This window comes from Papio anubis, chromosome 8 (genome assembly GCF_008728515.1).
Source record: "Papio anubis isolate 15944 chromosome 8, Panubis1.0, whole genome shotgun sequence".
Classification (NCBI taxonomy): Eukaryota; Metazoa; Chordata; class Mammalia; order Primates; family Cercopithecidae; genus Papio; species Papio anubis.
In genome coordinates, this window is record NC_044983.1 from 65959994 (window position 1) to 65983140 (window position 23147).

The 23147-nt window shown below is 36.5% G+C and overlaps 1 protein-coding gene across 13 annotated transcripts in view; it reads right to left on the reverse strand.

Annotated features, from left to right (window-relative positions):
- The window catches only part of NCOA2 (nuclear receptor coactivator 2), a 296372-nt gene that overhangs the window by 179447 nt on the left and 93778 nt on the right, over positions 1-23147 (reverse strand). For 12 of the 13 annotated variants that reach the window (XM_003902848.5, XM_009213185.3, XM_017962086.3 and 9 more), the window contains exon 2: positions 5577-5633. The gene's annotated coding sequence lies outside the window, so the exon portion shown is untranslated. Of the gene's footprint in view, positions 1-4023; positions 4089-5576; positions 5634-23147 lie in introns of all 13 variants that reach the window. The other variant, XM_009213178.4, reaches the window with a different exon arrangement.

A 23147-nucleotide genomic window follows, 5' to 3' on the forward strand; every position in this document is an offset into this window, starting at 1 on the left:
TTAAGGGGATTCTGGCAAAGCTGGCTGACTCAAATTCAGCACCTGCCTAGAAAATAACACACATCTGGCATTTGCCTTCCAAAGTGAAAGTGAACAGCCTAGCTAAAAATCCTAACTGACCCAAATCTAATGTGAAGTATTTCAAGTGTTACTGTGGTGGCATTTATGTGAAATTCTACTTGTCACAGACCTTCTCCCTGAAGCTAACAACTCTACCATCCAGATAAGTGGAATATACAAGTTTGAATTGAACTCTAAGGACCAACAACAAAAACAACAAACAGAATATGCATTTTATTAACAATCTATTAAACCACTTATCCCACTCCTATGCATAAATCTCTCCTGCTTTCCAGTACAGAAAGCATAGCTGAGAAATTATGGCCCACCCTAACTTTCTCAGAATATTCTGACACCAGTCCTACCTCTTCAAAACATGCTAACTCAAAAGATTTACACAAGATATAGACTGGCAATACTTTTCATTTAAATTACTTTCAAAGAATACCAGCTATGCCAACAGAGGTCACACTTAGAAATTTTCAATTTAAAAAAAGTTGCTCTCACAGTAAAGTGGCTCTAAGCTAAAACTCAATTCTCTTATACTCCAAGAAACAACATCTTTGTGCATTTTGAAAAAAAAAATTACTGTCTATAATTCTAAATATATGATTTCTAACATCATTCTACTTGTCTGTCCACATGAAGACAGCAATGCCACCATGCAGAATGAAGATTGCCTGGACTGTGATTCGTTCAACATCACTAAGCAAGACACACCTACCTCAAGAGGTGTGTCCTTCCTAAGAGCACACTCTGAAAGCTCTGTTAACTGTATATAATAAACAAAACATTTACTAATGATAGCATTTTGTTGTTGTTGCTATTGCCTTAACCTCTATTCACATGGACAGATTAAGACTTTGAATAGGGAGATATATAATTCAGAAATCAGTGCCCTGTTTTTTGTTTGTTTGTTTTTGAGAGGGAGTCTTGCTCTGTCGCCAGGATGGAGTGCAGTGGCCAGGCTGTAGGGTGGTGGCGTGATCTCGGCTCACTGCAACCTCCACCTCCTGGGTTCAAGTGATTCTCCTGCCTCAGCCTCCCAAGTAGCTGGGACTACAGGCATGTGCCACCACGCCCAGCTAATTTTTGTATTTTTAGTAGAGACAGGGTTTCACCATGTTGTTCAGGATGGTCCTGATCTCTTGACCTCGTGATCTGCCGCCTCGGCCTCCCAAAGAGCTGGGATTACAGGCATGTGACACTGCACCGGGCCCTGAGGCAGAAGAATTGCCTGAACCCAGGAGGTGGAGGCTGCAGTGAGCTGTGATCTTGCCACTGCACTCCAGCCTGGGCAACAGAGAGAGACTCCGTCTCAGAAAACAGAATGAGAAAACCTAAACGCAATGTAAAAACATCGAACAAGGAAACATGGAGTTAAACCTGCATAGACAGATAATCCTTTTCCAATTTAATAATTTTTGGTAACCATTCTTTGTATTTCCTATAGCACTTACCATAGGCTAGGGATGGCCTAAGGGTAAAAGGAAGTCAGGAAGAGAGAAAAGAGAGCTAATGGTGCTGAATGAATTTAGTTTAGCAAGGAAAACTAAGCTAATTGGTTCACACTAATGTATGCACAGAAAAGGAAGAAAACAAGAAGAAAAGAGTAAACTGGCCTGTCAGACAAACAGTTTCTAACTGCTGGCTTTGTGTCAACAACACCCAACAGAAGTTCATTTCAACGTGAGCCTACACCATCCTGAGTTCAGTAGTCCGTTCTGTGTATTAAGTGCAGAGGAATCTGGCCTGTGAGACCAGGATTGTGATTCTACTCTGAATAGTTAAATGACTGAGGGCATTTTGTTAACTGTTAATTTTTTTTTTTTTTAATTTTACAGATCAGTGCCTACCATGCTGACTTTTGCAGAAAATACCACAAAAATAGTGATATAAATAAATATGGGCAGATTTTGTCTAAAGCAAAAGATAGATATTTCAGTATTCTCAATTTTAGTTTAGATTAATACTGATTTTCCGCAGATAGAGCCCAAAGCCTGATATCGGTACCTCAAATCAAAGTGCCCATCTTCATAGATATATATACATCCAGTTAAAGCAGACATCTAATCACAAATCTTCTCACATCTATGAACAAAGGAGGGATTAAAAACTCCAACAAATACTCATTTGAAATGTATTTCAACCATGTCATATCCAATATGGTCAAAGTTTCTCTTGGGCCTTGATATGCTTAATTTTTAGTATATAGCACTTAGTACACAACAACAAAGTAAACTGGCACTACATGAAGTATATATTGTGTTTCATTGTACAGTGGAGAACTTCTCCCTCATGTTGGTATTTAAGAGTTGGGCTGTACTTAGCATGTGTGAACAATTCACCAACTCATCCTCACCCTATCTACCCATCCCAAATCTTCCAACAGAGAAAACTTATAAATAAATCCAAGGTCTATATAAATCCACAGTGAGTTCAACCCTCCCTAGTGAAAGGAAAATTACATTTCAAAGCTATATTGCCAAATGGATTTATATAACTCTTGCTCCTGTTGTGATTATCAATGCCAAGTAAATTTTATTGGCTAACTTTAAAAATACTTAAAATGTGAGACTAGAATGGAAATACTGACCTAGCTGTACATTAAAAATCATAGTTCAGTCTGTTCAATAAGTTTTGTCTTTTTAACTCAAACTACAGAATTCCATTTTTCATATACGCAAATCTGGAATTTGCATTTATACTCATAGATACAACTCTTTTGGAAAGTCTAAGGAAGTATATAAATAATTGTATTTTCAAATCAGTATCTAAATATGTGTATTCAACAAAGTTGTCCTTCAGAACACTTTGTCCACTTCATAAATTTAAGACTCAAAATATAAAAACTGGATTTTTACATAGTATGTTCTACTCAGCTTTGAAAATAAACTAAGTAAGAGAAGCTAAAGTTCTATCTGACCCAACTCCTGATATACTGTAAGGCTATACTAAACTTCATTTCTTCAATAGTTAAGGTATTTTTCTCAGAGATACAAATTATCAAACTTTTCAAGATAAAGGTTCTAAGTAATTCTACAGTCACTATATTTCAAACAATCTATTCTTTGCAAGAAAAGTGATTTATCCAATGAACTACAGATGCCACTTACAATCTAAAATTTCTAATATTGCATAGGAGAAAGATTGCTGATTCATACTAATAGCACATCATGTTTACAACAGAAAAAGCAATGCGAATAGCTGTCCCCCATGCCCCTACCCATAATTTGTGAGTATAAAATCAAAGTCTCAGAGTGGAACTTAAACAGTTTAGGTAGTCATTACATTTCAAATGAGTCGTCATGTTTTAGTCTGGAATAAGTGTTACAAGTTAAGGTCTCCTAATGAAATATAAGTGAAATAATCTTTGGTTTTTAAATTAATTTTGAAGTCTTCAAATATGAACATGATTATTTTCATGTACTACAATTATTGTCACAAATATTCTTGTACTCGGGGGTATGTAGGCAGAAAATGGAGCTCAGTGGTTAAGGTCAAGGTCTTTGGAGTGGCAAACTGCCTCCAACTTGATATGACCTTGGAAAAGTCATTTAACCTCTCTGAGCTTCAACTTTCTTATCTGTTATTTTGAAGACAACCAAAAGGCACTTACATAATGCCTAGCATACAGTAAAAGAGCGATAAATAATAGTTGTTACTAGTATTATCAGTGGAATCTCTGCAAATTGCACTTGTAAAATAGATGTGAATCAGAAACAGCTGTATAGTTCCTAAAATTTTACTTTCAATAGTTCTTAAAGGTCGGACTTAATTCCTTCTATAAATGAAAAATTGTGATGGCAGGAGAGGCAAATGTCTGAAAAAGGTAAGAAAGAACAAAAAAACAAAACGAGACAAGAACCCAATAACAACTGACATATTGAAACACAAAGAAAACTGTCATGGCACAAGGAAATGAATTAAGTAGTCCACTTATAAAATTATGCCTACCACTACCTTTGATAATGAGTTCAAACACATCAATATATAGGGCAGGAAAACGACCAAAACATTTCCCCAATCTAGAAACAAAAAACGAAGTAAGTTACATTTTGTATTGAGTGGCAGGTAGTGGGAAAATATTAATTTATTTGGTTTGCAGAGCTATAAACTGGACAACTTTCAAATCTACTTTGCTCTCTATAAATATACCACAGAACACATCTAATATGTTAATATGATCCAGTATGGAGACAAGAAGCTGCCACGCTTCCTTCGGGTTTGTTCTTTACTTGACTGTAAGTACCTTCTGGGACAGTGACAAAATAAATGTGGAATTGGAAGAGTTATCTTCTTAATTCTACCCTGATTAAGCATATTTGGATATATAAAGTATCTAATACAGCTAATTTTTCATAACATATAAGAGCTATATACCTTAAGTTCACGGTATAAATTAATGTCATATCTAGAAATAAGCTTAAGAGTCTGGGTGTGGTGGCTCACGCCTATAATCCAAGCACTTTGGGAGGCTGAGGCAGGCAGATCACTTGAGGTCAGGTGCTCAAGACCAGCCTGGTCAACATGGTGAAACCCCGTCTCTATTAAAAATACAAAAACAATTAGTGGTGCATAGTGGTGGGCACCTGTAATCCCAGCTACTCATGAGACTGAGGCAGGAGAATCGCTTGAACCCACGAGGCGGAGGTTGCAGTGAGCCAAGATTGCACCACTGCACTCCAGCCTGGGTGAAAGAGCGAGATTCCATCTCAAAAAGAAAAAACGAAATAAGCTTAAGAAACTATTTCTATTTGTATTTACAAAGTTCAATGTCTTTGAATATGAATATATTCTTAATGTTTATTACCCAATAATTACTTTAACAAATGTTTATTTAGTCTTTACTGTATACCAGGCACCATCCTAAGGGTTAGGGATGCCGTTTTGAACAAGATAGAAATGGTCCTGATGTTCACAAAGCTAGTAGGGAAAGTTGTAAAGAATAAATAAAAATATATCACATGATCATAAATATTATGATAAAAATCAATTACAGCTGTGTGATATGGAGTGCTTGAGAAGCTATTTTACACAGGTTGGACAAGAAAGTTCGGCTCATTGCATTTTATAATATCTACCCCTGTAAGTGAGATTTGCTGCTAAAATCTGTAGTAACTTTCCTTTTCTCCTCTTCTATGCTAGTTTGCTAAGAAATGAGAAATACTACCACTCAAATTTTTACACATAAAAATAAATATAAACATTATGTCAAGCTATGAAATTAGAATAAATTGTAATCAACTCATTCAATAGGTATAATGTAAACTCATCCCAAATAGATATAGTAACCACTGATAAACAGATATGAGCATTTTACCTTTAAATGTTATTTCCAATACATTTGTAAGGAACTTTCACAATAAAAATGAAATACAGACAAACATACAGTTTATTGTTTTTATTTATAATCATCTTATTTACATATTACTTTTCTAAACTACATATAGAATTTAAAAATATTTTAATTAAATATCAAAATATCCAATATGAAGAATTCAACGTTAACTCACCTGTGCCTGTAAACAGTGCAGAAGATCTATAAGTGTGTAGCCAAATCCAAGAGAAATCTGTAATATAAACAAACAAATAAACATGAATAAAATCTGCAGAATCCTGTTGGATTCCTTAGAGCAGATGTGATTTTTATAACTGATTTTCAAGTAATACTTGTTAATTGCCATCAATATACAAGTAATATTCATTAATAACATCTCTTATTAAATTGCATGGTAAATCAAGAAGTAGACTTGCTGCATTACTTTTATTTGTACAAGATAATGTAAAATATATAAGGCTACATTTCATTGTAAAGTGCCTACAACTTCTCAGTTGCCAGCCTTATTCTTTAACTGCTTGTCTAACCACCAGCCTTCCCTATGAGACAAAAAGCTGAGTAAAAGCAGGAGGCCCTAGTGACCTACTCCCACGCTGCATTCCTAGGGCCATGCCCAGCACACTGTAACAGGCAGAAAATGTGTGCTGAATAAATAAATAAAGTTCACATATTAATCTTAATTTACCATGATTTACAGTTTACCTATATGGAACCAAAAGGCCTGAATGACTAAATAATTTGTTATCTCAAGAAATATCTTTTTTTCCTCCTTCAGAGACAAAAGTTTTGTTCTGTCACCCAGGCTGGAATGCAGTGGCACTATCACAGCTCACTGCAACCTCAAACTCCTGGGATCAAGTGATCCTCCCGCCCCGACCTCCCAAGTAGCTAGGACTACAGGCATATGCCACCACACCCAGCTAAATTTTTATTTTTTGTAGTGGTAGGGTCTTGCTAAGTTGCCTGGGCTGGTCTCGAACTCCCAGTCTCAAGTGACCTTCCTGCCTTGGCCTCTCAAAATGCCAGGATTACAGGTGTGAACCACCATGCCCAGCCAAGGAAAGCCTTTTTGGCAGTAAAAATCATGTTATAATAACCAAGATAATTTGCAAGAGAAAAGAGAAAAAGAAAAGGAAGAACTGAATATTTTCAATAATGAGGGCAACTGTTTGCAAAGTTTCTTCAGAGTCTGTGTCTTTGCGAACAAAGTGCTTCACTGTAAACGAGCCTGCAGCTTTTCGTCTGATTCTTCCACTGCACTAATTAAGCTTGTTCCCAAGAAACAAAATGAGGAATATGAAAACAAGGATATGTGCTTAAGGCATTTTATGTATATTAATATTTACCGCTTTTGTATATTTTATGGACTCAAGACAAGTGGCTTGATTGCTACTGGTAATGATACTGAAAATATCTCTTTTTAAGAATAATTTTTAAAAAACATTAAACACTACTAGATTTAATCAGCTCCAAGGAATGTTTTTACAACTAAGCTACTAGATTTTTCTTCCTTCAGATGACATCCATCAGTAAGAATTTACAATTCGGATTATCAAAACTTAAAGCACTACTAATTCCTTTAAGAGCCCTTTACTCATTAAAACAGTAAATAGAATGCAATAGCACAAACAAGTTAACATCAATTTAATATTAAAATTACTATTTTTCTTGGACACTAGAAACATCTGATTTCATAATCTAAGAGGTCTACAGGGCAGAGAAACAGAAAAAGATGGCATTTTGATTTTTACCAAGACCTGGCCAGTCTTGAGCTCATCATGTATAATGAAATGCAGCTAGTGTATTAGTCAGAGATACTTCATGAAAAACAAACAAAAAGAATCTATATGCAAATAAGAAGTTATCACAGTAAATAAACTGAATGGATTCTACTCATGTGGCAGTCAGTGAATAGTGTGCAATAAACTTATGTAATAGGAGTCATCAATTCTTTCTAGCACTATTGGGATAAATGCATTCATTATGCTGGCCTACTTAAGCCCATTATAATTCTATACCAACAACTAATTTGCTCAAGGACATCATATTATGCAACAATCATGAGCTGAAACTTGTGATATTAGTAGGAATGAGATTAAATGATTACTGTTGGCTCTATACTATTCAGTAAACTTTTATTAATAAGCTACTATAACATGATGCAAAAGTGTCAATGCACCCATGCTAAAGAAAGATGTTGGCCAGGCGCAGTGGCTCACACGTGTAATCCCAGCACTTTGGGAGGCTGAGGTGGGAGGATCATGAGGTCAGGAGATCGAGACCATCCTGGCTAACACGGTGAAACTCTGTCTCTACTAAAATACTAAAAAATTAGCCAGGCGTGGTGGCGGGCGCCTGTAGTCCCAGCTACTCGGGAGGCTGAGGCAGGAGAATGGCGTGAACCCGGGAGGTGGAGCTTGTAGTGAGCCAAGATTGCGCCACTGCACTCCACCCTGGGCGACAGAGCGAGACTCCATCTCAAAAAAAAAAAAAGAAAAAGAAAAAAAAAGAAAGATGTTTAGGAGATACAAAGATACTAAAATTTCCAAACATCCAGATACCTTGGTGTAACATTTCAAACAAAAGGAATAAAATACTTCCATAAAAACCGAATTACAAACTATTTTGTAAGTTACTAAGAGAAACTAGTTGTCATTTAAAGCAAAAATGCAGGTAATAAAAGCTCTGTTATAAAGAAGCATCTTGTTACTGGTCTGTCCTGAGAGTTTTCACAAAGCCCCTCTAAGAATGTGTTTCAAGGGAAGGAGTAGGGGTAATTTGGGGGATATCTGCAAAATAATTATCTGATAAAGGACACATACCTAGAATATATTACCATAAGGAGTTACATTATTTGATAAAAGGCATGTATCTAGAATATATAAAGATCTTTTAGAACTTAATAATAGGACAAATAATTCAATTATTTTTAAATGGGCAAAATATTTTGTAACTAACCATGAGACATACAATAAGGAAAAGTACATGAAAAAATACTCAACATCATTAGTTATTAGGAAAATGGAAATTGAAACCACAATGAAATATTCTACACAACCAGTAAAATTATCCAAAGTGTTGACAAGGATATGAAGAAATCAGAACCCCTTTAAATCCACTGCTGGGAGAAAATGAAATAGTACAGCCATTTGGGAACAAAGTTTGGAAGTTTCTCACTACACAATGCAATTTTATCCCTGATGTTTTCATTTCTCTTGGGGAAGAGATGTCCATACAAAGAGCTGAATGGAAATGTTCACAGCAGTTATTGTCCACAATAGCCAAAAATTGGAAAGAATACAAATATTTATCAAGGGATTTTCTTAAATGCTGTACATCCATACAATGGAATACCACTCAATAAAGGGGAATGAATTATCAATATGTGAACAACACAAATGAACCTCAAAAACATTATGCTAAATGAAAGAAGACTAACACAAATACAACATCTACTATATTGTATGATTCCATTTATTTGAAATTTCTAGAAAAAGTAAAGCCATAAAGACAGAAAGCAGGTTGACAGTTTCCAGTGTCAGGATATGGAAATGGAAACTGACTAAAAATGGACACAAGATAACTCTGTGGGGTGATAAAATTGTTCTAAAACTGAACTGTGTCCTAAAGAAAGATGAATAACAGACACAAGATATATATGACTGTAAAAATGTACTGAAACTCCTGCTTTAGTACACTTAAAATGGGTGCATTTTATGGTCTGCAAATTATACCTCAATTTTTAAAAAGCAAAAAGAAATTTAATGTTAAAAAATATTTTAGTGATTTTTCACAAATGCACCAGTGTATCCTTGCTCTTTCTTGTGTGATAGCTACAGTTTCCATGTGAGTAGGAGATCTAAGGGTAAAGGTAGTTCTAGCTGCATATGGTGGTGTGAACACCTGCCAAGTAGAGCATCAACTAGCAGGTGGAGTAACACCTCACTAGTCTGAGTCAAAAAATGAAGTCAGAACTGAATCTACACCACACATAAAAAGACAGCTGGCAGCATTAGAGCCGTGTAGGTTGATAGTAGGGCGTGGGGGAGAACTGGAGAAGATATGCTCAATATTTCATTTTATTTATTTTTTAAATGAATGGGTAGAAACAGACCCAGAGGAAGCAATGTAAACTGGGAAGAAAATGAAATGACAGCTGTAATACTGGCTAAAAGAACATTTTAATTTATAACTACTATAATAAGAGATGTGCCATATTTTTTTTGGCTTAACAACAATGTAACAATAGCATGAATAGCATTTATTGAATGCTTATTCTGTGAGAGCACTGAGTGGAGAACTTTATGTGTGTTACCTAATTTAATCTTCATCACAATCCTATGAGGGTAGGCCCTGCTACTATCATGTCCACGTTATAGATACAGAAACCTAACTGGAGAGTAAAGAACTCTGTCTAAAGCCAGAGAGCTGATGCACTAGTAAAAGTTTGGGTTCTAACCCACAAGAGTCTGACTCTGGAGTTTATACACGATCTTACCCACTAGGCTGTTACAGAAGGTCACTGTTTTGATAATGCTATTTTTGCCAACTTTATTTGAAAAAGCAAATGGCAGAAATGTAACCAACCTGAAAACTGCCTTCTTGAGGTTTCTGGTATAGTACTAACAAGACCAGCAAAGGGTATTCCCTACATCCTGCACCTTTGGCAGACACTGTTAATAAATCTTGGCATTATTATTTTCTCAGCCCAAATGCAGGCCTGACAATTTTCTCAAAGTTGCTAACAATCAAAGGATAATAGAGCTAGTATGTAAATAAAGATATGTCTGTCGCAGGGCATGGTGGCTCACGCCTGTATTTCCAACCCTTTGGGAGGCTTGGGCAGGCATACCACTTGAGTCCAGGAGTTCGAATTCAGCCTGGGGCAACAAGGTGAAACCCTATCTCCAAAAAATACAAAAAAACTAGCTGGGCATGGTGGCGCACAGCTATAGTCTCAGATACTCATGAGGCTGGGATGGGAAGATCACCTGAGGCTATGGATGTCAAGGCTGCAGTGAGTCGTGATCGCGCCACTGCATTCCAGCCTAGGTGACAGAGTGAGCCCTTTCTCAAAAAAAAAAAAAGAAAAGAAAAGAAAGGTATGTTTGTCAATCCAACACAACCAAGTCTTTTTTATGGACAACTGAAAACATGGAATAGGCTGTTGTAAAGAGATGACTAAACAAAAGGGCAGCCCGACAACTATCACACTTCATGTTTCGGGACAGCCAGCACCACCCTAATCAAGCCAGCCAGACAGATTGGCAGGAAAAAAGAGAATGCACGGGGAACAGAAGAAAAAGCTAAGGAAGGACTGCTCAAATTACTTAAGATTTTTCAACAGTTCCAGTCAAGCACATGTGAATATATACCCATAGTGTACACCCATATGATTAATACAAAATTTTTTTTCCCCTTTTGCTTAAAAGCACAAACTCTCAAACATAAAAAACACCTTTAAGTCACGTTTCATAGCATATAACCCCAAGAAGAAACAGTCATACTTTCAAGACTTACCTTTGAAAACTATTTCAGATTATTGAACATGATATTGTTATTATACAAATATATTACATATATTTGTGATGCAAACATGTCCTAATATATAGCCTTCATATGAATTTTAATAAAATAGTAAAATTCCAAAGTTTCACGCAGAAGACTTAATAATATAAAGAATGAGGACTAGACATGCAAAGTAAAATTGTTCCCCAATAAGTTTGATGGTGCTAAAAATAAGCATCTAGACCTCAGAAGAATAATTTATAAATGAACTGATTAACTTCTATATATACTGCAGACAAGCTCATGATTTCTTTCTCTGTTTAAAAGACTATACCTCCACTGCAGACAATAACTCTTAACTAATGAAATGTTTAAAGGTAATTTTCATTTTTCCAAAGTCCTCTGTAAGGTCAACAGTATCACGGCAAAACTCCCTTAAAATAACATTTAGCCCTGATAACTTATGGGTAAACATTAACTAACCTCCTAATTATTCTTTCCAACTATTCATTTTGTCTATTAAGGTATACAAATTAATACAGAGAAATTTTTAGGTTAATAAAACCAGTGCTTAAAGTTAACTGAAAGTCAGTCATAAGATGTTCTTTTGTTATTTTAACTCAGTTTAATAAAAAGCTTCAGAAAGTACAATTAGTCATAAGTTAAACAAGTAGAGATTTAGATATACAATTGAATAAATTTTCATCCTTACTAAATGTAAAAAACTTCATAGGCCATAATTATAACAGATATATAGAAAAAATATATCAGTTTAAAAATTCTTAAGCTACAGTTACATACACATCCACAATTTACATGTATGACACAGTGAAAAATAATATATCCATCACACTCATGGATCTCATTATGCCCATTCCTTTCCATCTTGTCTCTTGCCTACCATGGTCAGAGGCAATAAAACTATTAAAAAAACAGCAATTCTCTAAAGACTAGTATTCTTGCCCAGAGATAGACCTAAAAAACCAATTAATCTTATATCTGTAGTTGAAAGAATGGTTAAGATTTCTTTGGCAGAAAATATAAAGAAAGGAGGGTGGCAGACTGGAACTAAGTCTTGAGGAATTTCTACAGGTAAAAACTATGTAGAAAAGGAATTGACCAAGGAAAATGAGAAGAAATTACCTAAAATACAAGAGGAAGACCAGCAAAGACAAGTATTATAAAATTCCAGAGGAGATAATTCCAAGGAGAGGGTGGTCAACATTGTTCAATGACACTGGGAATTAAGATTTCTACTTGATGTGGCAACCAGAAATTACTGGTGTCCTTTATAAGGATAGTTTCAATGGAGAGATAAAGATATAAATCAATCTAGAGAAGGCTGAAGTGTTGACATGTGAAAAGGAAATAAGGACTTGGATACAGCATGTACAAATGATTGCTGTCATTACCTTATACTAAAACTTATCTTCTCCTCTAGACGGTGAGCTGTTTGAGGGCAAGGATGAGGTTGCATCCATCTTTGGGTAAGACAATAACCTGCTGCTGGACTACTAATTTTTAAACAACTGCAGAAGTCCTAGGGCTTTTATTAGGGTGCTTTGCCAAAAAACTGACAATAGTCTTTAACAGAATTACAGGGGGAAAAAAAGGTAAGTTCTTGGGCAGAAATTAATCTTTCTTAAACAGAGGTAAAAGGCTCAGGGATAGTTCCCCACCAAGACAAGAGCATGCCACCCTAACAACCGATCCACTCCCACCTCAAATAAAAAGGCCCCAATACACCATAAGTAGAATTTTTATTGTTTTTCTGCCAATAGTGTGGATAATTTTTAGATTATAAACTCCCCTCAGAAATTCATCTTCTCCTTAGCTTGTTTCCCCTAATTACTGTTGCAATGACCACTCTGACACAACTGAGCCTAGAATCCTTCCTTTTATATCCCTTGGGTACAATACAGACGAGCCTATAAAACACTTCAAGACTCTGTATAATATACAGTCATGCAATACATAACAACATTTGTCAATGACACACTGCATATCCCATGGTGGTCCTGTAATATTATATCATATTTTTACTGCACCTTCTTTATATTTAGACATGTTTACATACACAAATATTTCCCATTGTGTTACAACTGCCCACGGTATTCAGTATAGTAACATGCTACACAGGTTTGTAGCCTAGAAACAATGGGTTTCATCAGATAGCCTAGATATGTAGCAGGCTAGACCATCTAGGTTTGTGTGAGTATACTCTTGCCTAATTATGCAATACTCAGAATGCATTTAGGTGATGCATGACTATATGCATAATTTTATTTTTTTTTTTAAAGACGAGTCTCGCACTGTCACCCAGGCTGGAGTGCAGTGACATGACTTCAGCTCACTGCTACCTCCGCCTCCCAGGTTCAAGCAATTCTCTGCTTCAGCCTTCTGAGTGGCTGGGATTACAGGCGCCCGCCACCACGCCTGGCTAATTTTTTTGTTGGTGTTTTTTTTTTGTTTTTTGTTTTTTTTTAAGTAGAGATGGGATTTCATCATCTTGGCCAGGCTGTTCTTGAACTCCTGAGCTCGTGATCCACCCGCCTTGGCCTCTCAAAGTGCTGGAATTACAGATGTGAGCAACTGCACCTGGTGACTACGTGCACAATATTTTAAGACCACGGGGTAAGAAAAGAAAGTGAACCAGAAGTAACTAGCTTTTTTTTTTTTTTTTTTTGAGACAGGGTTTTGCTCTGTTGCTCAGGCTGGAGTGCTGTGGCACAATTACAGCTCACTGCAGCCTCGACCTCCTGGGCTCAGTTGATCTACCCACCTCGGCCTCCTGAGTAGCTAGGACTATAGGCATGCACCACCACACCTGGCTGATTTTCATATCTATTTATTCATACTTTTTTTTTTTTTTTTTTGCAGAGACAGGGTTTTGCTATGTTGCTTAAGCTGGACTTGGAACTCCTGGCCTCAAGTGATCTTCCCACCTAGGCCTCCCAAAGTGCTGGTTTTACAGGCATGACCCACCATGCCCAGCCAACATTAACATTATATACATATATCTACAAAGTGCAGGGGCAGTCTTTAACCCCCTATACCTGAAGTACCCTCAAAGACAGCCTCAGAAGAACCAGCACAAACTTGCCACCAAAGGCACCCTTCCCCAAATGATGGTTACTGTCAATTCCCACCTCCTACAGAGAGGTCAAATCTATCAACAGAACATGACCGCATTAAGATAAAATCATTATTTCAACACAATAAAGAGAACATTAATTTTTTAAAATGCACACAAAGCATGTAGGAGGGCAGGAGAGGAGGTGTCTCCTTAAAAAGGAAGACAGTAAGGTAACACAATTTATCTAAAGTTGAAAAACTTACAACGGACCTGGATGTCAAACCTGGGACTGCCTGAGGACAGAACCTGTATTTTTACTGCTCTGCCTGCCTGCTAGGCAGCACCAACCCACCAAAACAAGGGATAGCAAGCACCAAATGAACAGTATTTTAAAAATAAAAACAGTTGAAAACAGCTCACAAGTGTGTATAACAGGTATTCATAGCCATAATGTTTTAATGAAACAAAAATAAGTTTATTTTCTGACTCAGATTATAATTATGTATTATGTGATTAAGTATGTCAATATTTTACAGAGTTGTAGAAAGAATGTAGTATTCCAAAAGCTAGCACCAGACTAAGAGAAAAGCTTTGCATCTCACTGTGCAGGACAGTGAAGAACTTACCTGTGGAGCAGTTAGTACCTAGCCACATTTTGTTTGTTTGTGTTTGTTTGTTTTTTGAGACGGAGTCTTGCTCTGTCACCCAGGCTGGAGTGCAGTGGCCGGATCTCAGCTCACTGCAAGCTCCTCCTCTCGGGTCCATGCCATTCTCCTGCCTCAGCCTCCCGAGTAGCTGAGACTACAGGCACCCGCCACCTCGCCCGGCTAGTTTTTTTTTTGTATTTTTTAGTAGAGACGGGGTTTCACTGTGTTAGCCAGGATGGTCTCGATCTCCTGACCTCGTGATCCACCTGTCTCGGCCTCCCAAAGTGCTGGGATTACAGGTTTGAGCCACCGTGCCCGGCCCTAGCCACATTTTAATCAACTTTCTGTATTTTACTGAGTCACCCCCCCCCCACCTCCATGGATCCAAATGTCACTCAGAAGAAATGTTATCAGAAAACAGATTGCATAAGAAATGTGCCCCTACTGTGTGGGACTATAGAGTTTGTCATCTTCCTAAAAAACTAAAAACGGGATTTTTCATTTTACTAGGTGCCTGGGTTCTAACAAAAACATTTACTGGAGAAAACTGGATCCTATAGCAACACTACCATTTTGGGAAAAAATTGAGATCTAGCGCAAACTTAGAAATCAAGTTTCAACTACTGAGTTTCACAGATGGAAATCTAAGGCTCAAAGAGATTAGTACTTTTACTGATGACAGGACTTCTCCCAGTCATCATGACTAACGGAGTTTCTATGAACCCAGGAACAAATATATCATTAAAACTTGGGCTTCACTATCCTATCTTAACCAATTGCTATTCAACCTCCACGTCATGGAAGGGCACTATGTACACAAAATGGTGTGAAAGGGTCTTCTGACTTAGTTGTGAAGCCAGAATTTATTGAAAACATATCTAACGTACAAAACATAAATAAAACGGGATAGATCTCGAGATGAGCATTCCAATACCCTAAGCATACAGAACAACAGGAGCTACCTTTTGTTATGAAATAGATGTCAGTTCCCCTGCTATAAATTTTACATGCTGGTCGGGCACAGTGGCTTATGTCTGTAATCCCAGCACTTCGGGAGGCTGAGGCAGGAGGATTACTGGGCTCAGGAATTTGAGACCAGCCTGTGAAACAAGGCGAAACACCGTCTCTACAAAAAATACAAAAATTAGCCAGGTGTGGTGGTGCGTGCCTGCAGTCCCAGCTACTTGAGGGGCTGAGGCTGGAGGATTACTTGAGCCTGGGAGGTTGAGGCTGCAGTGAGCTATGTTTGTGCCATCACACTCCAGCCTGGGTGACAGAGCAAGACCTCGTCTCTTAAAAATCCATTTTGCAGATGAGGAAACTAAAAAAGAAGTTAAGCAATTTACTCAAGTTAAAGCAAGAGGAAGAAATACCAACTGAATCCAGGTCATTCTGAATTCAAGGCCTCTGCTCTCCCAGGTTGCTGCTATCACCGCTTCCTCTGCCAGGCTCCCTTCTCTGCAATTCTTGCTCTACCCAACTCCTTATTCCCTCAAAGAAAAGGATTTGATATCAAGAAGATACTTTCTAACAGCCAGCCTTACACAGTCACAAGCACCAACTTAACAATGAGTTACCCAAAAAGGTTTCACTAACAAGATTATTCAGTTATTGGCTGTTGTACCTACATAAGCAAAGAAAACGGAAGAAATAATACAATATTGCAGGATAAAAGACAGTGAAGAAAAGAAATTTTAAGGCTGTGACAAAATGAGAACTTTACTTTACACAAGGAATTTCATTAAAAAAGAAAAGAAGACAATTCTGAAACCTAAGGTGGGAGACAGCTAGGAAAACAATCTATTGTGGCTAAATTTTTCTTCAAACTGGGGGTCCCAGAGACCAAGAATGTATATAAATATCCATAAAACATCCATGAAATTTTCTAATTTCATGCTTTCATTTTGATGAAAATCTGAAATTGCTGTTTAATTTTCCATTTGTGCTTACATTTGTGTTAAGATGAGTATTTTAATTTCTTTGAAGTCAAATCTTGAGACAGAAAGTTTTCTATGAATTCAGCAAAGAAAAATCATGTGGGGGATTTGAAACATCTTCACACAGCTACTAGCAGTACATGCTGAACTCAATGTAACCTGAGCTCAGCAGATTATACACAGCAATTTTGTTACAGCCAAACACCCTTGCATGGTAGTGCTAATTTAAATCTTATCGATTTGGTAGTTTTGTTTATATTTAGTTAGTAAATCTAATTTTGTTTTATAGGTCTTAAACTAAAATCTTCTGTATTGAAAAGGAATCTAGCAACATACTAAACTGGTGCTTTTCATAGGAGCCATTAACCAAGTTAACATTCCCAATTATTTACATAATAAATATGACCATAAAATGTAGATTTTAAGAATCATTCATGTACAGGTTTTGTTTATCAAAAATTTCACTGACAAATCAAAGGCCCTACCAGTGGTATCCAAAATGTGTCTCTGAACTGTAGCTAAAGAACAAAGTCTTTTAAAACTAAAAGAAAAAATGTAATGCTTTATTGTTCTATAAAGCTAAATTTCAGCAAATGTGAAGAATCTGCCTTTATTATAGATCATGAGCTTACTGTTTCATGGAGCTAAATTTTCCTTTTATTTCCTGAAATCGTGATGCTAGTAAGTGGTCATTTTCATTTTCATATAATGACTAGACAAAATTGAAATTATGGCACTCCTATGCCAGTTTTCTAGATTTGGGAAATTTTTTAAAATAGAAACATGAAATCATAATCTGGGTACCACTGGCCTACAAGTTATCTACCATGAAATGGGGTGTGTGTGTATATCTGTGAGTGTGTGTGTATGTGTATATATATAACGTGTGTGTGTATATATATATAAAACATGTATATACACACACATACAAATAGATATAGATACACAGTTATAGGTATTCTCCTCTGGGAATTTCTATTCCATGGGGGAAATTCATTTGTAGCATGAACTACCAATCGGGAAATTCTTATTTCTATCAAAAGGAATCTAACACCCCTCTTTCTAGCCCATCTAGGACAAAGAGCACTCTAGGCAGTCAGGCCACAAACTACAGCATGGACAGAAAAGAGGATCTATTACCATTTGATATCTAAATACTTGGAAGTAGTTACTTTGCTAGACCTCCTAGAATAAACCACAGCCCAATAGTGTTAATAATAATAATGACAAGTAAGACATAAACAACAAAAACTCTGAACAGAAACTGTGAAAGATTAAAGACAGCAATAAACTCTTTGCTACACCTCTCATTGAGAACTGAAGTGTAACCGCCCTTCCCCTGAAGCTGAGGTTGCCTTAATGACTGGCTTGACCAAGAGAATATAGCAGCAGCAGTATTCTGAGACTTCTGAGCCTTGATGCTTCAGCCTGGGACTCCTGAAACCCTAGATCTTAGCATTCTGAGCTGCTACATATGTATGACTGCCTTGAGGCTGCCATACTATGAAGAAGCCCAAGCTGGCCATGTGGAAAAGCCATATGAAAAAAGAGAATTAAATGCCCAGCCAGGGCCCATCTATTATGGCCCCTGACAGTTCCTGGTCTTCCCAACTAAGACTCCAGATACAGAAGAGACAAGCCATCCCTATTGTGCCCTGTCCAAATTCCTAACCCAGAGAATTATGAGCTATATTAGTAATAAATTGTTTTAAACAACAGATCACCAGAACAAAAACAAATCACCTTTCATAAATAGTAATAAGGACTCTAAAAACAAAAAAAAAAGAAAGAAAGAAAGAAAAGAAACATCTCAGGCAGACAAGCTGGAAACCAGAATGACAATAAACACAAAAAAGGATTACGATGTTTAAGGATAAATAAAAATTCATTCACTCATTTACCCAACAAAGATTTATATACAAAGATTTATATATATATATTTATGTAAACAGGGATATATAAAAGCTCTGGGAATATAATGGTTTAAAAAAACGAAAAAAGTCCTACTTTCAAGGAACTTACAAGAAAACATTATGTACCATAGTGGTATTTTTCTATATACAGTACTTAATTTTTCTTTTCCCCCACAAAAATTGCTAGCTTTGGCCAAGTGCGGAGGCAAACACCTGTAATTCCAACACTTTGCGAGGTCGACATGGGAGGATTGCTTGAACCTAGGAGTTCCAGACCAGCATGGGCAACATAGTGAGACACCATCTCTACCAAAAATAAACAAGAAGTTAGCTGAGTGTGGTGGTGCACATCTGTGGTCCCAGCTACTCAGGAGGCTGAGGCAGGAGGATCGTTTGAGCCCAGGAGATTGTGGCTGCAGTGAGCAGTGATCACGCCATTGCACTCCAGCATGGAGACAGAGCAAGACCCTGTCTCGAAAACAAACAACAACAACAAAAAACGAAACCAAACAAAAAATAGCTAGCTTTTTATGGACATAACTAACAATTCAGATCAAATCAAAACACAGGCCAGGTACTGTGGCTCACACCTGTAATCCAGCACTTTAGGAGGCCAAGGAGGGAGCACTGCTTGAGGCCAGGAGTTCGAGACCAGCAAGGCCAACATGGCAAAACTCCGTCTCTCCTAAAAATACAAAAATTAGCTGGGTATGGTGGCAGATGTAATCCCAGCTTCTTGGAAGGCTGAAGCACAAGAATTGCTTGAACCCAGGAGACAGAGGTTGCAGTGAGCCGAGATCACACCACTGCACTCTAGCCTGAGCGACAGAGCAAGACTGTCTCAAAAAAAAAAAAAAAACAAAAACAAAAAACAAAAAACACCACCACCACCAATCTCATAGAGTGACCGAGAGTTTGAGTTCCTCTATGAGAAGGAAATGAAGATTGAATCAAAATCCCACAAAAAGTTATTTGTCGTTTGTAGTATTTAAACACACTTTAGTTAACTATAGTATATAATAAAATGTTTGGGTTCTGATTTCAGACCATAAATTCAAGGCATGTGTAACGAATTCTTTTTATTTTTTCTTCATAAAGTATCAGGTTAAAAAACCTTTTAAAGATACCCTTACAAATGTGCATAGTAGACCGTTTCTATTTTACTGTAGTCAAGATCCTAGGACCTAAAATGGGCAAAGCAAGTAAGGTCAGTAGTAAGTTGTTGTTTTAACAAGATTTATTTCTGTCTAGGTGTGCTACAATTCAAACAAACACACTCACCATTCCAGTGACTAAAATAATTTTTAACTGCTCCTTTTATTAAAGCATAGACAATTTAACCTTTCATATCATCCTCAGGGCTCTAAAATTATTCACACCTTTCTATTTGTAGCATTTCTCTATTCAAATTTTATACAATGCCAAAAAGAACGCAAATAGAGAAAATTATTCTACATGGTATTTTTAAATAAAATAAAATGTTTCATATCACACTGTAAAAGAACAAAGCCGTAAATAACTATGTTTATGGTCTCTTAGGCAAAAGACCATAGTATGTCTTAAAATCATTAGCAACTAGCACAATGTCTCTGTAACAGATTCTCAGCAAGTATCTGTTGACTGATAACACATTTATTTCCCAGTTATGTTTTTAAGTGTGGCCAAGAAAAATAAGCAATGCTATTTTTTATCCCAGTAATATTTGAGGCAAAGAAAAAAACGATGTTTTCAAAAGAGGTCACAAAGAAACACATCTGTCCTTTTCATTTTCTCTTGAAAATATTTTTAAAGGAATGGGGTGGGGGAAAGTGGTAACAAGTGCTATGTGCTCTAAATGTCAATATCGCACAGATGACAATGAAACAATAACAGAATTATAAACTAACGTATTTTCTTTTTTCTCATAATTTGTTTTAGCACATTACACGGTAATTTGTCAGAATTTCTTTTTAAAAATGTGATGCAAAAAAGAAAAAAATTATCATTGCTAAAAAGCAACTTATTAATTTTTTATCCAAAACACAGTATAAAAATCGTAACAGTGCACTGAACAAGAACATCATTAAGATCTTTAAAATAAGACTACTAACATTCCATTATAAAAAGTTGCAATATCTGGGAAGAAGATACTGAAGAATGTCTTACTTAACAGACAGCTCATTGTTCTCTTCTAGACTGGTCTAGAGACTGGCATGGCATCAGAACATGCGTCAGAAGACCTGTCCATCTTCCTGGATCTCCGTGAGACCCAAGGCCAATCACTTAACATTTCTAGTCCTCAGTTTCCTCAGTGACAAAAGGAGTGGCACAATTGTCCCCAAATCCTGTTTAGTTCTAAACAAATTCTACCATCCTCAAATAAAGAGCCATTAGTCTAAACAGGGTTTTAAGGCACTCACATCTTCCATTTGCTTAATTAAGGTACAATTATTTCCTTAATCTTGCACTAAACACTTTACAAGTTTCAAATGTCTAGAGATAGACTACTTATCTTATTTTATCTTTACAACAACTCTGTGAGGTATGTTGAGCCTATAATTTTCATGTGCATTAGGAAAATGCCAAAAGGGAGGCTGAGTCAAGTGACATGGTTTGATTAAAGTCATTTAGCCGAGAAAAACGTGGAAATTAGATCTTCTGACTCTAGCTCAGTGCTCACGCAAGAGATTTCCAGAAACAAGCCACTTTTAAATCCACAAGAACTACAAGGAAGGGGAAAAAATGGTGTTTATTTTTAAATGAATATACTGTTTCTTTAAATCCAATGTCATAGTCTCAAATTCCCTAAAACAGTACAATTTTAGGCCTCTAAATCTCAAAATTATTTTCAAGACTCCTGGAACAAGAAAATCCCAGTGGCTTAACACATTATCAAAATATTACCATCTATCAGTATTTCCTAAATCAATGTATCTTTCTTGGGGAAAAAGGGGGTCTGTAGTGAAATAAGATTTGGAATATTTGTAGATCAATAATACACATAAGGTCTTTAATTTAATCTAGCATTTCACAAATTTGCTGACTGATACATATTTCAGACTTTTTATAAAATACCAATGGTCATTCTAAAGCACTTTTGTTCCAATGAACAAAATCATCTTGGAAAATACTTCTGTACATTTTTAAAAGATGATCATTTCCTAAATAAAAAACAAAATTATTATAGTTTTTCCTTATTTCTCTAACATACATATTTTCATCTTTTCTGAAAAGATAAATTATCTTACAATTTGTACATTTAACATGACAGTGTTCCTTTTTTCATTTCCTGAAAAGCTGTTGACCCAATATTGTACTTCGTAATCAACAGCAACTTGGAATAGAGAACTATGGTAAAAAATCTTCTCATAATCTTAAAGTGTATTCTTGTGACACAAATGACATTATATCATATTGAAAGGTCTCCTTCTGTAGCTAAATCATATACCCAGAACTGACACTGAAAAATCTGGGGAGACCTCAATTCAGATGAAGTGTACACTTTAAATACATATTAGCAAAGACAGGTAATTGGGGGGAAATTACATCAGAGAAATAACATTTGAATCCATCTTAAACTATTATAGGGATCTGTATCTAAAATTGGGAACAAACATTTACAGGTAAAGGGGAAGATAAATTACTTAATCACTGAGCCCATTAACCTACTTGTAACATGGAAGTAACTATTAATATAAGTGTGGTTTTTGCCCTATTTATAAAATAGCAAATGATGAGGCAAAGGCTAATTAGCTAATCTGAATTTATCTTGTGCTCACGATTTTATAACACTAGATGTATCTATTTATTCCCAAAGGGATTAGGCATTTCCCACCCTTCCTCTAGGCAATGATGAGTTCCCTAATAACCAAACACAGTTTCTTTTTACTTCTAACTAATAGTGTTGAGCAAGTCCAAAAATACCTTCAAATGCTTTTGAAAATGTAAGGGCAGCTTAGAAATGAGCTGTTTTTAGTAATGGTATTTTAGAAGTGGTATAACTTACCACTTCAGGCAAAGAGGTATGACTTGTCACTGGTAACAGTGGTAACTCGGGAAGTTGAAAAGAGTTATTTTGAGAAAATAAGAGATTGTGGGCTCTAGTCTCAAACCTCACCCTTCACCTCATATATATGAAATGTTATGCTTATGTAATTCACAAATCAAATTTCTGTTTAAAACTGGAAGAATTAACAACAGAGTAAGTTATATATTTACTTTAAAGGTATACACACGAAAAATTTTTTAGGAATAGAAGTACTCAGTGTTGGCTAAAAGATTTTAGACATGTCAGTCACTTCCTAATCCTTAAAATGTTTATACAAGTTTCTCCCCACCTCCCCCACAGTCCCCTATTATATCCATTTTATAATTCAGAAGGTGATCTGTTAACCAAGCCATAAACAGAGAGTAAATTTCAAAAGCAACTGCCGGCCAGGCACGGTAGCTCATGACTGTAATCCCAGCACTCTGGGAGGCCAAGGCGGGCGGATCACGAGGTCAGGAGATCGAGACCATCCTGGCTACGGTGAAACCCCGTCTCTACCAAAAAAAAAAAAAAAGAATTAGCCAGGAATGGTGTTGGGTGCCTATAGTCCCAGCTACTCGGGGCTGAGGTGTGAACCCGGGAGGCAGATCTTGCAGTGAATGGAGATCCTGCCACTGCACTCCAGCCTGAGCAACAGA